Source organism: Thermobia domestica, chromosome 8 (genome assembly GCF_964235325.1).
Source record: "Thermobia domestica chromosome 8, izTheDome1.hap1.1, whole genome shotgun sequence".
NCBI lineage: Eukaryota > Metazoa > Arthropoda > Insecta > Zygentoma > Lepismatidae > Thermobia > Thermobia domestica.
Genome location: NC_137461.1, coordinates 152,032,233 through 152,046,718, shown reverse-complemented (window position 1 = coordinate 152,046,718; position 14,486 = coordinate 152,032,233). Strand labels below are relative to the sequence as shown.

The 14,486-nt window shown below is 35.3% G+C and overlaps 1 long non-coding RNA gene across 1 annotated transcript; it reads left to right on the top strand.

Annotated features, from left to right (window-relative positions):
- Positions 1-537: 537 nt before the first annotated feature.
- On the top strand, positions 538-13,366 carry LOC145691865 (uncharacterized). The gene is made up of 3 exons (XR_014132572.1): positions 538-747; positions 9,250-9,388; positions 11,949-13,366. It is a non-coding gene; the product is annotated as an uncharacterized LOC145691865 (long non-coding RNA).
- Positions 13,367-14,486: the final 1,120 nt, after the last annotated feature.

Sequence of the window (14,486 nt, the reverse complement as noted above, 5' to 3'; positions counted from 1 at the left end):
TCGTAGCTATGGGGGCCATTATCCCCTGCCAACTTTTTGACAATTTCACCATCTTTATTTCTGACTTCATGACCACCTTTATTCCTGAAATGAAAGGTCAGGGACCGACCAAAAATTTGCCCCCCCCCCCAGCAGACAATTCCCAACTCCGTTTGTGCTGCTAGGTAAAAATTTTCTAATTTTCTAATTTTCTTTCAAAATATGTAAACAAACACTTTGCATTCATTTATACGATATATACGCCATTGAGTCTGGGAACGACTGCACTAGTTTAGTTGAGTTAAGCTTTGGTGCGTGAAGTATTGAGTTCTATCCACGCATTCTTGAGCTCTGCGTATTTTAAGTTACGTTATCGTATCTCAACTTCGTTGTTTTTTCTTTTAAAACTCCTGAAATAGTAATTATGAGGATCTAGCATAATTTGACCGAATCTAGCATAATTTCGATCAGGTTTTGGAATAATTCCGAACTGTCAGTCTGGCAACGCTGATTTGAACCAGCGAGATTTGAAAACAAATGAGTGTTAGATATTGGTGGATCATTCATTTGTGAAGATGAATACAAATAAATTGCTTGAAATATTCCTTCCATTGAAGAAAATAGTAACAAGTCAAAATGTTCAATAGAGATCACCTAACGAATTTAGCATTTGGAGCCTACTAAGACTACATTTAAGTCGGAGGCGAGAAAAACACTGTTAATAGTGATGAAGAAAGAAAGAAGCAAAGAAGCTAACATTTGAAACAAGTAAGTTTTTATTTATTTATATATTTATAACATTTGACAAATTTCTTCCATGTTCAGGTTAGGGTAGAGCTTTGTATTTCTCTTAACGGCATAAGTTTAGAGTTGCCCCTCAACCCCAAACTGGTTTGTGATTTATGCACGGGTTAATTTACAACGCCCGCTCCAGCAGATACTCTCACTCAGAAAGGAGAAATTACACATTAATAATTTTATGAAAAAGAATCAAAACTTACCTAACCTTAAGTTAACCCTACCCTACTTATTTATATCTTACTCTACCATACCCTACTCTACTATATTTTTTCAAAGGGCCCTACTTATCGATGCGTAGTTGGGGCGTGTCTTACCCTTATGCACTGTAGTTTTTATGTTGTACGTCCATACTGTCCTTATACTGACCTCTCCTTATGTCAATCTGCACCGCTTTTTATAAAAATCAGGAAAATTTACAGGAGAAATGAGGTAAGAAATGATAATTTGAAGTTTTTATTTGATGTTTAGGAATTTAAGTGAGGTATGAGAGTTATGTTTAATACGAGAAAAGATATGTGGAAGTTAGTACTATTTGCCGGATGCGGAGCATTCGCGGAAGGTTTCAGCAGCATAGTAGTTGTAAAATATGGCGAACAGGTGTAATGAATGCTCAAAAATAATGAAGAAAACCTTTTAAATTTTTGTAAAGCCAACGGAGTACTAAAGTTAAGTGAAATGTAATAATTTTTAATACTTTAAGCACTGTTTTTTGTATGTTGCAAAGTCCAAGGGCACCTACAGACTGGAGGGGCAACTCTAAACTTAAGCCCCAGTTTGTGCTAGGTAGCCACTGAAAAGCGCGAGTGTTATCTAACTGAGTCAGGGCAGAAGTGCAGCACGAAAGCCCGAGTGATAAAAGTGCGCCCGTAGGGAGCAGGCGCGTCATCGACGGGGGTTACGCGCATAAACGATGATAGTGGAATAGCACACAAACGACTATTTATTCCGAAGTTGGTCGTCGCCTACTTTTTGGCTAAAAGTGTAATAATTGGTTTCTTTCTTTACCAAAGCTTTACATTTAATTCACATAATAATGCGGAGTGAGCGTTAGCGAGTGGAGACGGGTTAGTGCAACGCAGGGCACGTTGTTTTCTGTTTTTATTACTGCTAAATGGAAATGAAATGAAATCTTTGAGTTTTACGTCCCACGGTTATGCCGGTTAGGGTAAAGGAGACGGTGATAATGAGATATGAGTGAAATGGTGGAATGAAGAAAGTGGGAGGAAACGGGAGAACCCCGAGAAAACCCACGAGCACGGTGTTTGTCCACCACAAAGTTCACTTGGCGGAGGCAGGGTTCGAACCCGGGACCCCAGGCACCAGAGGTTACTGCTAAATGGGAAAACGAGCCTGTGTTCTAGAAGATTGCTGCCTTCAGACAATATAACTTTCACCACGTTTCTTTATATTAGTATATATCAGGGTTGGCAAAAACCATGTTTTTGTTGAAAAAAAAAACAAAAAAACTTTTTTTTTTTGTTTAAAAGCAGGTTTGTTTGATTTAAATAATTTGCTCTATATATTCATATCATATATGGACAGAAATAAGTTTGTTTCATCTTGATGTTATTATGCAACAACCGGGTTATGCTGGAAGGGGTCACATAAGCTTAATGCGGAATAAAAACCGCTTCTCGAGTTACATCCGAGAGAAATTGTCCTCCATTTGAACTCGGAACCAGGACTAATTAGCCACAAATGCGATACGTCTGCCGACTCACTCACGAAGGAATCCTCATAAAAATACGTTGAACTGATCTTTACATGCTTCTTGATATAATTGTCAAGAGTAAATTCAGAAGAGCAAAAAGATAAACAGCTCCACAAGTGAAACTATTATACAGAATTACATATGGACAATTTCAAAGTACTACGGAGTACAGAACAACTAATTTAGTTCAAGTTAGTTAACAATGACTTTTATTGATACAAATTAAAGAAATACAGCGACTTAATTTGTATATCAGTAAGAAAAGTGAATAAAGATACGAATTATTTGAGTCCACTTTGGCTCAGACTCATTTATACATAAATAGATACCAGAAATACTTCTCATTTCACTAACTGCCTCTCGTGGGGTCTGTATGACCCCCCCCCCACACACACACACAAAGTACGGCATTTCGAAGTATTTTATCAATAGTAAACATTGAAACGAAACAATATTTAGTATTTTTCTTTGATTGCAATTACATAACAATAATAACTACCAAAAAATTACAAACATTTATAAGCTTAAAAAAAAAAGTTGCTTTTGTAGTATAATCTTTTTGAGTAATGCATGGGGAATTTAGGTCTGAATATAACACGAATAATGGGAGTAAAACGTGATAACCCACAAATGTCTGTTCATCAAGATTTTACAAACACTTACACTTTTACGAACATTTTTCGTTTTTTGGTAAAAACCAGTTTTTTTTTTTTTTTTTTTTTTTTGAAAAAACCAGCTGGTTTAAACCAGCCAACCCTGGTATATATATAGGATGTAAGAAAATTTAAAGCATCAAACCTACAGAGGTGATTTGTCACATCAGAGCAAAGAAATAGTTCATATGGACCTGTGGTCAAAAGTCCATACTTCCGAAGCTATAGACTGTCGAAGACATAAGAAAATAAACTTTAAAAATCTATAGCTCAGTGTGGGACCGTGCGCAGTCAAGGAAAACATCACTTAAGAACTAGTATGTGCCCTATTCAAATACCCATGTTTCAGAATACTGCGGTGCTTGCGTATCAATGGACAGTTTATGAGCACTTCAACTTTTCTGAGTATTCCTCAACTGGCTCTATAAAAATTAATGTGTAAGTGCCACAAGATTCTGAAATATGGATATTTGGATAGGGCACGTAGTAGCTCTTAAGTAATGTGTTGACTCGACTGGGATCGGTCTCCCAGTAGTGGAACTCTGGACCTCTAAATTTCCTTTTCCCACGTTTTCGGCAGCCTGTAAGTATAGACGTTTGACCACGGGTCCATATGAACTTTTTTTTTCTTTCGTGTGCAGAGTAAGAATTAAATGATAACTTAGCTGCTGGTAGTCGAATTTCGGTTAAAACTACGCTAGAAGTCGTGTAGCCGAATAGTAACCGAGCAGTACTCAGTGAAACTACACTTTGCCTTTTCCTGGATTACTATAGTACGGAAGGTATAACGTCGTTGCTTTCCCGTGAAAAGTTGTAGTGACGTTTATGGGGAGTTGCCAGCTTGGTTACTCGTGGCTCGCTGAGCGCAGTGAATGGTGGCTGGTGATTTGCTATCCTCTTACCACACCCCCAGTGACGAGCAGGTCCAAGTGCGGGAAGCCAACGACGCTATACCTACTGACCTTTAGTTACCAAGAAAATTGTCAAAAGGTGTTAACCAACTTACTTGATTACATTAAGCAAAAGGAATAACAGCTGTACAGTTTTGCGGTAAAAATAGCCGTCTCGTCTTTGTAATTGCTCATTGCACTTAATTATTGCCGGTACTTGGGCTGTTATAGACAATTAGTTATTTGAACCCCTCTTCCTTGGTTGAAGGACTCAGTTATTCAGGATAAATTAACACGTCTCAATTGATCTTTCTTTTCGAGTATCGAAATTCTTATATAATATTAAATTAGCTGCAGTATGGGATATTTCGAAGTAAAGTTTTCTGGTCACAGTATGAAACATCCTCAGATATACTAGTTGTCATTGTCGTGTATGCGATGCACTAACCAATTAAAGTAGTGTCTACTAATTACGGCTCTCGATTAATTTAATCGTGTGGTTGGCGTAATCATAAATATATTCATCTTTATTAAAAATTAGTTGCTATATAGATGTATATGTAGTATATAAGCGAATTTTAAAGGGAAATGTAGACATAGTAACTCCCACGGGACTTTTTTACAGGGGGGAGTGGGCAAAAGGACCGACATACAAGCAAAGTCACGGATACAAATACCTAGAACCACATAATATTTAATGTAAAATACAATTATTACAACTCACTGCTAACTTTACTAACTGTTGTGTGTGAATAAAAAATTTAGCATATTTTAATACTAATTAGGAAAATCCATTGTTAAAGCAAGTGCTCCCTGCAGCGGGCAGCTATGGTTACAGAATACAGTTTTAGTGTTATTGATACTTCGTAAGTGAAATCCTCATTTAGTTGGGTGAGGAATCTAGAATACGATAGTGCTATGATAAAGAAAAGAGTAAGTTGTTATATTTTAGGTATGTTTTGTATTTGTAACCTGTTCTTCTTTCCGAAAGTATATTCTCCTTTAGAACAACTTAACTCTGTGCATCAGAAGTGCAGAAGTACAACTCTTATGTAAATCAGGCGCAAATATATATGTATTGAAAATTGAAAGTAAAGATTACCATAAAAAAAAAAAAAAAAGCAATGATAGAACGACAGTGCGAAAAATACGAACCAACCAGTGCTAGATAGCCACTGAAAAGCACGAATATTATTAACAGAGTGAGCACAAGGGCGTAGCAGGATGAGCTTAGTGTGCTTCCGTATGGAGCGGGCATGTCAGCGACGGTGGATATGCACGTAACCGAAGGTAGTGTAAAAATTTTATATCCCATACAACTATGCCTTACATCTAAAATGGCTTTACTTCACTCCTGTGGTTCTGCATCATCACTTTACATAATGCTTTGAGTTCATAATAGCTTCCTTACGGAGTACTATGCATTACGTATTACGTATTTCTACCTATGATAAATATTATAATAGATATAAGGCTCCGATATATTGTTACATGTAGATTGCTATTGCAAAATGAATCAACATATAAATAACATAAATAATGGTTTGCGCCTTTCATTTCAACTCAGCAAAAAAAAAAAAAAAAAAAAAGCATCACCATCTCAGATATTATTGGAACTTTTTTTTATAGCAAGTAGACATGTTTTTTAAATGACCCGTATTTTTTGTTGTCGGAAAAGATTTTCCCGCCAAGTAATGGGCCATCAAAACGGGAAGTACAATTTACGAATTTTAGAGGACGTGGAAAATGGTAAACTTCGTAGCCTCACCATTCAGCTATGGAGACAGATAGTTATAATTCTTGTTGTGGTATGTACACTCATGACAATAATTATTGTCGCATGTCTATAAATATGTTGTTGTAGGAATATAATTTGATAACGAATTCGTCCGGTATTTCTTATAATGTAGTATGTGTATAATCGGGAAGGACGATGTATGTGGCAAATTTCATGTCAAAAGAGCAGTAAATAAGAACAATAAAACGAAAATAAAACTTTCTTGTCAATTTAGCAATATTTTGTTTTACTCGTTCTAATTTTCGTGTTTGTAATTCTTTTCTTCTGAAATTTACTACGAGTATACATTTCCCGATTATACATGTAGTATCAGTATCTATAGTACCCTGCAAAATCATTATCAAATTATATTCTTACAAGAAGACAGTTATAGATATGCGACAATCATTTTGGACATGAGTGTACATACGGATATAAATAAAATATATTTTATTATAGTTTGGTTTGCGCATGCGTATCTTTTGGTACATAATTTAACAAATGAACGTAAGTTTATCTGAAAAGTCGAAGGTTATGCTTTCTTTCGAGCGAATTTTAAAATTCTATTTTACGGTTGGTAAGACCTAGTTACCCGCTTCGAAAAAAAATATATTGCTTGTGTGTGCAACCGTTTGGTCGCAAAAAATTCGAGAAACCGTCAAGTTTTCAAAAATCACCTTTCTCGAAATCACCATAATTTAAAATCCTGAAATGTTGTCAAATTGTTCAACTTTACATGAATAATAAACACACCAAATAGCATTGTCGACCAATGCTTCACGAATGAACTACAGCCTCTTGAAGTTAGCGAGGTTTCATTAACTTCAATATCACCGTTGGCAACACTGAAAACAATGAAAGTGCAACAATTTGATGATGTTTGTGGTTCACATTCATTAAATAAAGGATAAAAGTTTTTCCTGGCTCCTTTTTATTATTTTGATCAAAAAGGCTCTCTGAAATAATAAAATGAGCCTCCCCCTACTCCGTTTTCTTAAACCGATGTAACCTGAGGTGAAAATTACGATTACGAAACAAATTTTAAAGTTACTTAAAATGGTTTTCGGAAACAAAGTTTCACTGATTTTTTCCACTCTGAAGTAATTATTTGCTTGCTTAGTGTCTTCTTCGCTAATAGCATGTCACCATGGCAGATGCTCCAATAGGTGTTGGTGCACTCACAACTCGTAGCACGTTGTCGATAGTCACAAAACACTTATATTCTCTTCTCTTATTCTCTTCTGGAAACGTGTACCCTGTTGAAGGTCCGGAGCTCCTCCGTGGCTAAGCGGTTAGCGTACGCGCCTTTGGCGTGGGAGACCCGGGTTCGATTCCCGGCGGGAGCTCATGTGGTTCGGATTCCACGTTAATCTGTAGGTCCACGTCTCATATAGCCTCGCTGCTGAAAGGGACGCTAAACTAAAATCAACTCAACCCTGTTGAAGGTCCATGTGGAAACAAAGAAAAAAATAAAATGAAATCTTGGGCGTTTTACGTTCCACGTTTAAGCCGGTTAGGCTAAAGGAGACAGTGATTATGAGAAATGGTGGAATGAAGAAAGTGAGAGGAAACGGGAGAACTCCGAAAAACCCACCAGCACGGTGTTTGTCCACCACAAAGTCCACACGGCGCGAGCTGGGATCGAACCAAGGACCCTAAGCACCGGAGGTGAACGCTCTACCACTTAGCTACCGCGCCTCCTGGAAACACAAAGAACACTGCAATTTCATGTAATTTATGATTTATTGATAATATTTCTGCTATCCATCACTGGTTATCATATATGCATGTAACAAAAGTTCATTTTTGCAGATTTCTTAAATCTACACTTTGAATTGCAGAAGCTCGATTTTGGGGAAAGCATGAAGTTAGTCCATGATGACCCGTTACTGCCATAAAAGCCAAAGATGACTTCGGTAAATACCAGTTACCGGTCGCACACTTTCCCACTTTTTTTTTTTTTTTTTTAATTGTCGAATTCGGTTTTTGGCAACAAGACGAGAGTAATACCCGGAGTTGGTACTTGCACTATACTCACGAATTTTTCTGCAGGTTTAATACTGTGAATCTGTTTTTCGTTTTCCCGGGTTGCCACATTCTTATCCCCCCTCTCCCCAATACGTCGCAGAGACCCTTACCACGGCCGATTTCACTGAAAAGCCACTGCTTTATCGGACCTGTCTGCATCTTGGACATCTGAAAGCAATTTTTAAAGTGGAGTGCAGCACCATCAGAAATCCTTGAAACGGTTTATCAAATTGTAGACACTTATTTTCATGTGTTCGAACCTTTTTCTATAACATATATTATCGCTTTTCTTCGAGTATTTTTAGAATCTTATTCATGGCTATGAGTACGAGCCGAATTGTGTGTTTTGTCATCGCTTATTACAGCAAAACTGTCAGTTGTTTCATAATAATATATCACTCCCGTAAAGAAGGACATTTGCTCGTTTTTCCAGTGATCATTCTGAACTTCCCTTTGCAGAATAACAGTCCAATTTAAGCGAAGTTCACATGCAGTAAAATAGAATTTGTATCTTGAAATTTTACACGATGCTTTGCGGTAACATTTTTTTACACTTTCATTGTTTTCATTGTTGCCAACTGTGACTTCTAAGTTAAAGAAAGTTCGCTAACTTAAAAAGGCTGTAGTTCATTCATGAAGCATTGGTCGAGAATGCTATTTGGTGTTTATTATTCATGTACAGTTGAACCATCTGACAAAATTTAAGAATTTTAAATTATGATGTTTTCGAGAAAATGACGATTTTTGAAAATTTGACGATTTCTCGAATTTTTTGCGATAAAACGGTTGCACACAGAAGCGATACTTTTCTTTTGGGGGGGGGGAGCGGGTAACTAGGTCTTACCAACCTTGAAAACGGAATTTAAAATTCGAACCGGGAGAAAGCATAAACTTCGACTTTTCACATAAACTTACGTTCATTTGTTAATTTATGTACAAAAAGATACGCATACGCAAACCAAACTATAATAAAATATAGTTTATTCATATCCCTATGTACACACCACAACAAGAATTATAACTCTACATGTCTCCATAACTGAATTGTGAGGCTCCGAATTTGACCATTTTCCACGTTTTCTACAATTCATGAATTGTACTCCCCGTCCTTGATGGCCCATTACTTGGTGGAATTTTTTTTCCGGAAAAAAAAAAAATACGGGTCGCTTAAAACACGTCTAGTTTCTATTAAAAAAAGTTTGAACAATATCTGAGATGGTGATGGTACAATTTTATTTTTATTTATTTATTTATTTTTGCCTCAATTGAAATGGAAGGCACCAGATATCTAATTTAAGTTAAAAACAATGTACGTTTCTCATTAATTTTTAGTTACTATAAAGATGTGACTTAAAATTTGTAAAATACTGTACATATTTTAATTTTTTGCATTTTCTTTTTCTATAATAGATTATTAAAACACATGGTACAAAACATAAGAAATGTTTATTAAGTACTGACCTGTTCCGAGAGATCAGAAAAGATGAATACGAGCTGGTTTTGGAATGAAAATGGTGTTCTTTATGCTATGTATTGGGTAGTTCAGGAAGTAAGTATTTATTTAATGTTTTATTATTATTATTCGATATGCCCATTATACCATATAGTTGAGACTCTATAGTTCTATAAATAGAAAGAATGTGTCAAATAAAATTTACTGTAGGTAGCCAATGACACCCCAAAATAAACAAACTTCTGTTTTTTATAATATATCGAACGTAAAGAAACGACATTGGTTGATTTGGCGCTTTATTGATGCATTTCGAATAAAAAAAGAGAAGCAGGACACGAGGCAATGTTTCGAGAAGACGATTCGCCCAAGAAAAGAAGAAAATTCCCGACGAGAGTTCACGTCGTGGTTCGGATTCCACGTTAATCAGTAGGTTCACGTTTTGTATGGCCTCGCTGTTCACGGGACGTTAAACTCAAATTCAACTGAACTGAAAGAAGAAAATAGATTCAAGCTGATGAAAGAATTCGCCGTACAGAATTTTGAAACTGTTGACATTGCAGAATAATGCTGGATTTGGCCCATAATTCCGTCATGGAATGTTAATGTCATGGTAATTGTAACATAAGACAAAGTAAATTATTCAATAGGTATATTAGATTTCACTGTTGTTTCCTTTCCAATTATCTGTGTTGCAAATACGTAGTAATAAGCAGTAATGCAGTGTTATGAATTGCTATGAAGTTATGAATATCCTTTACGTTAGAGATATTGTAAAGATAACTTCACAGAAGTTTACTTTGGGGTGCTGTAGGATGCCTACAGCAAATTTTATTTTAGCCCAATATAGATTCATGCTGAGAAAAATTTCTGCAGGTCATTGTCTCCGATTTTCCTGAAATTAGGGTATATCATTCTAAAAACAAAATAATTAGACCTTTTTTTTTTTTGCATTATACAAAAAAAATATTAGAACTAAATTAAGCATTTGTTGCAACTGAGACTTTCAGTGACTGTTTGCCATGGCGTTTTAAAGAAAATCTGGATCAAATTTAACCTTTCCGAACTTCTTAATTTTAGGTTGTGCAGTTATTTTTTGAGTTTTAGTGATAATGCCTATTTTTAAGGCTTTTAGTACGTAATCATCCGGTTTCTATTTTTGAAGTACAATATAACCCATTTAAGTAGATTAACCTATTTAGATATACGGCTTTGCGTCCAAACGTCTCGCTCCCAAACGTCCTGCTCCGGTATCACAGGGTGGTATAGGAGCAGAGGGCTGGTGTTATTTATCACTAGCCTTTAAGATATATATATATATAAGTGAGCATAGTGAGAAGGACCACATATACTTCTACCTTATTAATTTATACAGTATGGCGCTAAATTCTGTGTACGAAAGCAGAGGGGTGATTCCTGAGAGTTAAAAAAAAAAAAAAGTCCCAATAAACATAGGGCGAAAACCCCATCGTTTATGTGTTATAGGCTGCTGAAATCATGAAAAAATGAACTTTAAAGGTTCACAGCTCCAAAACTTTGGGACCTACCTTGGTCCGGTCAAGACTTCACTTAGAACCTAGTATGTTCCCTATCCAAAAATGCGTGTTTCAGAATCCTGAGGTGCTTCCACAACAATGTTTATAGAGGGAGTTTGACTACGGGCCTATGATATAAAGTATTCTCCAACTACCTCCATAAAAATTGTTGCGTGAGTACCTTAGGATTCTAAAACATGTATTTTAGAATAGAGCACATATTAGTTCCTAAGTGAAGTCTTGACCCGACTTTGGTAGGTCCCATAGTTTTGGAGCTATGGACCTTTACAATTGATTTTTTCATGTTTTCGGCAGCCTATAACACGTGAACGATGGGCTTTTCGTCGTAAGTTTATTGGAACTTTTTTGTTTGTTTTACTCTCAGGAAACACTCCTCTGCTTTTGTACGACGAATTTAGCGCCATACTGTAGGTATCGTTAAAAAAATGTAAATATTAAGCTAGGCTTAATCTGCACTTTTTTAAAAAAGTTTTTATCTCTATTACTTTATGGCAGGCATGCATATAGCGGAGTTGGGATTTGGGCGCCAGAGTCCAGCGGGCAAGCTCTGTGTCGGTGTTCTACATTATTTATTTACAAATACTGAACAAAAATTCAGAATAAATTAAATCTTTTAAAAGTTTTTTTCTTTTTAACTCTTTTTGAAGCGAGCTTATCTTCTTTATCTTTTAAGTCGAAGCAGGAAATATAAACCACCGAACGATTTCTGTGTATGAACTGTCAAACTCGTAACCCAGCTGAGTTACTTTCCTTCCTTCGCTCAGTAATACTCATGCATCTACAATTTCCATTTTCATCCTAAATTAAGTTTATTGTGTTCTGTAATATCATTATTTTAAGTTTGGATCATAGTTTCAATTCTATATCTACACTATAACTTATTCAGCGTACCAAATTTGAGTGATATTTATTAAGATATTTAGTATATAACTTCCAAAAGTATAGGAAACAATGTTTTAGTATTTTGGATAGCCTGAGGTAAGATAAAAAAAAAAAACGCATAAAACGCTTCGTTTGACTTAACCTTGATTCTGAGATATCTTTCGTTTTTAAATTTTGCCACACATGCTACAAATAGTAATTTTACAATTGCTTTATTTTAGGAGTCCACTGTGTTTGGAGGCTATCAACCGAGATGATTTCAAGGTACGCCGCACACAGGTACTACATAGACGGTACCAAATTTGACCGTAAGTAAGGATGAATCCCAGAAAAAGGAAGAAAGTGTTGTGACTCACCTAGCATTTCAAAGTGTCTTCCTATGTGATGAACTATCATCAGCCTCCCATCATTAGCGCGCGGCTTGCTCAATTTGCAGATTCGACGAAAAACGTTGTATATATAGAGAGTTTGGCATAGAGACATTTAGTATAGGAAGCCCAAAATTCATAGCGTCAACATAACACCAATTTAAAAATATAGACTGAAGATCTAATTAATTCTTATTGACTGTGATTTTTATTTTTATTGGCGTAGCTCATTTCGTGTGATGTGTATGGTACTCATTTAAGCTAATTTGCGTGCATATTATGCTGTTTTAATTTATGGCAGTTAAATCACACTTCAGATTCTAAAGTAATGTATAATATACCTACTTCGTATCGTTAAATATATTCTTAGATGAAGGTGACAGAGAACTTTTCAAGAAATAGTTTAACTTATTTTGTGTGTGTTGAGGGGAGGGGGGACGTAAGTAAACGCATGATTCTGCTGCTTGGTTTTCGGTGATTGGTACAGTCATCTTCTGAACTACAATACTAGGGTGTGGGAAAGAGTTTGTAAGATGCAACTCTGTTCAAACTTTTCTTACAAAGTGTTTTTTTTTTAATGTTAAATAAAACTTGTTAAAATTGATACACTGATGAGGTGTATATACATTTCAAACTATTATAATGTACGGTATGCAATTAGTAGACTTAAATTAATATAGACTTTTTGTTTATGTATTCACAGTAAATATATTGTGTACTACAAATGTATACTTAATGTAAAATTTAATAAATTATTACTGTAATTATTCTCAATAAATGTACAGGATTTTATTTTATGTATTGTCTTTTGAAGGTTCATTCCTTTATTTGGCTTTCGGTTTGTTATGTAATCATAAGGAATGTAGGATGGTGGAATTTAGATCATTTTAAGGATAATTTCTCTATTATATACGATAACTCAAAGAAATAATCGATTGTATATCGCATTAAATATTTACATGATATAAAATAAGTTATTTTCCCCATTTATCATGTATAAATCTTACCACCAGTGGGGTTCTGTAGTATAGACACTAGTTGCCCAAGTACTTCACAAGTTGCGGTATAGTCATTGCGGTCTGGTTGCTTGAGCACTGACTTCAGGAGTGGTAGAATGAATGACTATTCGGAAACAGTGAGTAGCCTAGTGGTTAATGCATCGATACGGTAAGTTGAAGTTACAGGTTCAAATCTTAGTCCAGTCTTGCATTTTCTTTCCTTTTGTAATTATGTACTTTAGCTTAGTAGACCTGATTTCTTTATACTCGAGTTATTCCATCCTGACTTTCAACACAAGGACGACATGAACCACTCACATGTTGATAACTGGGATGTCTTCCTTGTGCTCTGTCATTTATTCTACGCACTACAATAGCTGTTTTAGTGTTGTGTAAAACATACAACGTAGGGCACAATTAAGACACCTCGACTGTGGACATCTGAGTGGTCCACGTCGTCCTTGTGTTAAGAGTCATGGTGCAATAAAATGATTTCATGATGATATGATCACGTTTTATAGTGATTCTTTATAAGAAAAAAGTGGGAAGTTTGTAAGTTTCGTATATTTTTAATACTTCTGTAACAAACTGTACTATAGCATTTTTTTTTTTTTAGTTCCATTAAAAATACTTTTCACAAAATGCATGTGATTTGTTCCGATTGTTATTGTTCCTCCATATTTTTAAATGAATATTGACATAGATATAGAATGTGTGTCCGAGATAATTTAGTTTTCTCCACTTGTACTGCACAGTGCCCCCTGTGGTGTCGCCTTGTAATATTAAGGGATCCCGGGTACATGACAAAATATTCAGAAAATATTTTCTGTACATGATAGAAAATATTCAGAGAATATAAGGTAGACAAATCAAAAACATTTTCAAATTACTTTTCTTCGTGTTCTGTAGCAGTAGCAAATGTTAAGAAAATATTAAACTAGTTTCAGACGAATTTGTGCTAACAAAGAAAATATTTACGATTTATTTTTCAAATAGCAATTGATATGTTTTTGATTTGTTATTGTATGTAGTTTCAGAACGTACTTAAAGTATTTTCTAACATTTTCTGGTTTTCGCAGAGAAATATTTTAAATTCTTTCTGAATATTTTTCCGTCATTACCACCATAATACCTACAGTTTGAAATACATTTCTTTCTTCAACCCATAAGTTAGAATACTAGAATTTATTTCAACAAATTTATGTGATGATAGAAGTTTCCGTGTGTTCTAAACCGGTTCCAACATACACAGACTTCTACCACCCCATCAATTTGTAAAAATGAAATCCAGATATTTTAACTTACAAGAGTTGGAAAACTGTTCAGTATGCATTTCCTTCAGTATTGAAGAAAGAAGTGTATTTGAAACTGTAGGTGTTATCGTGGTAATTAC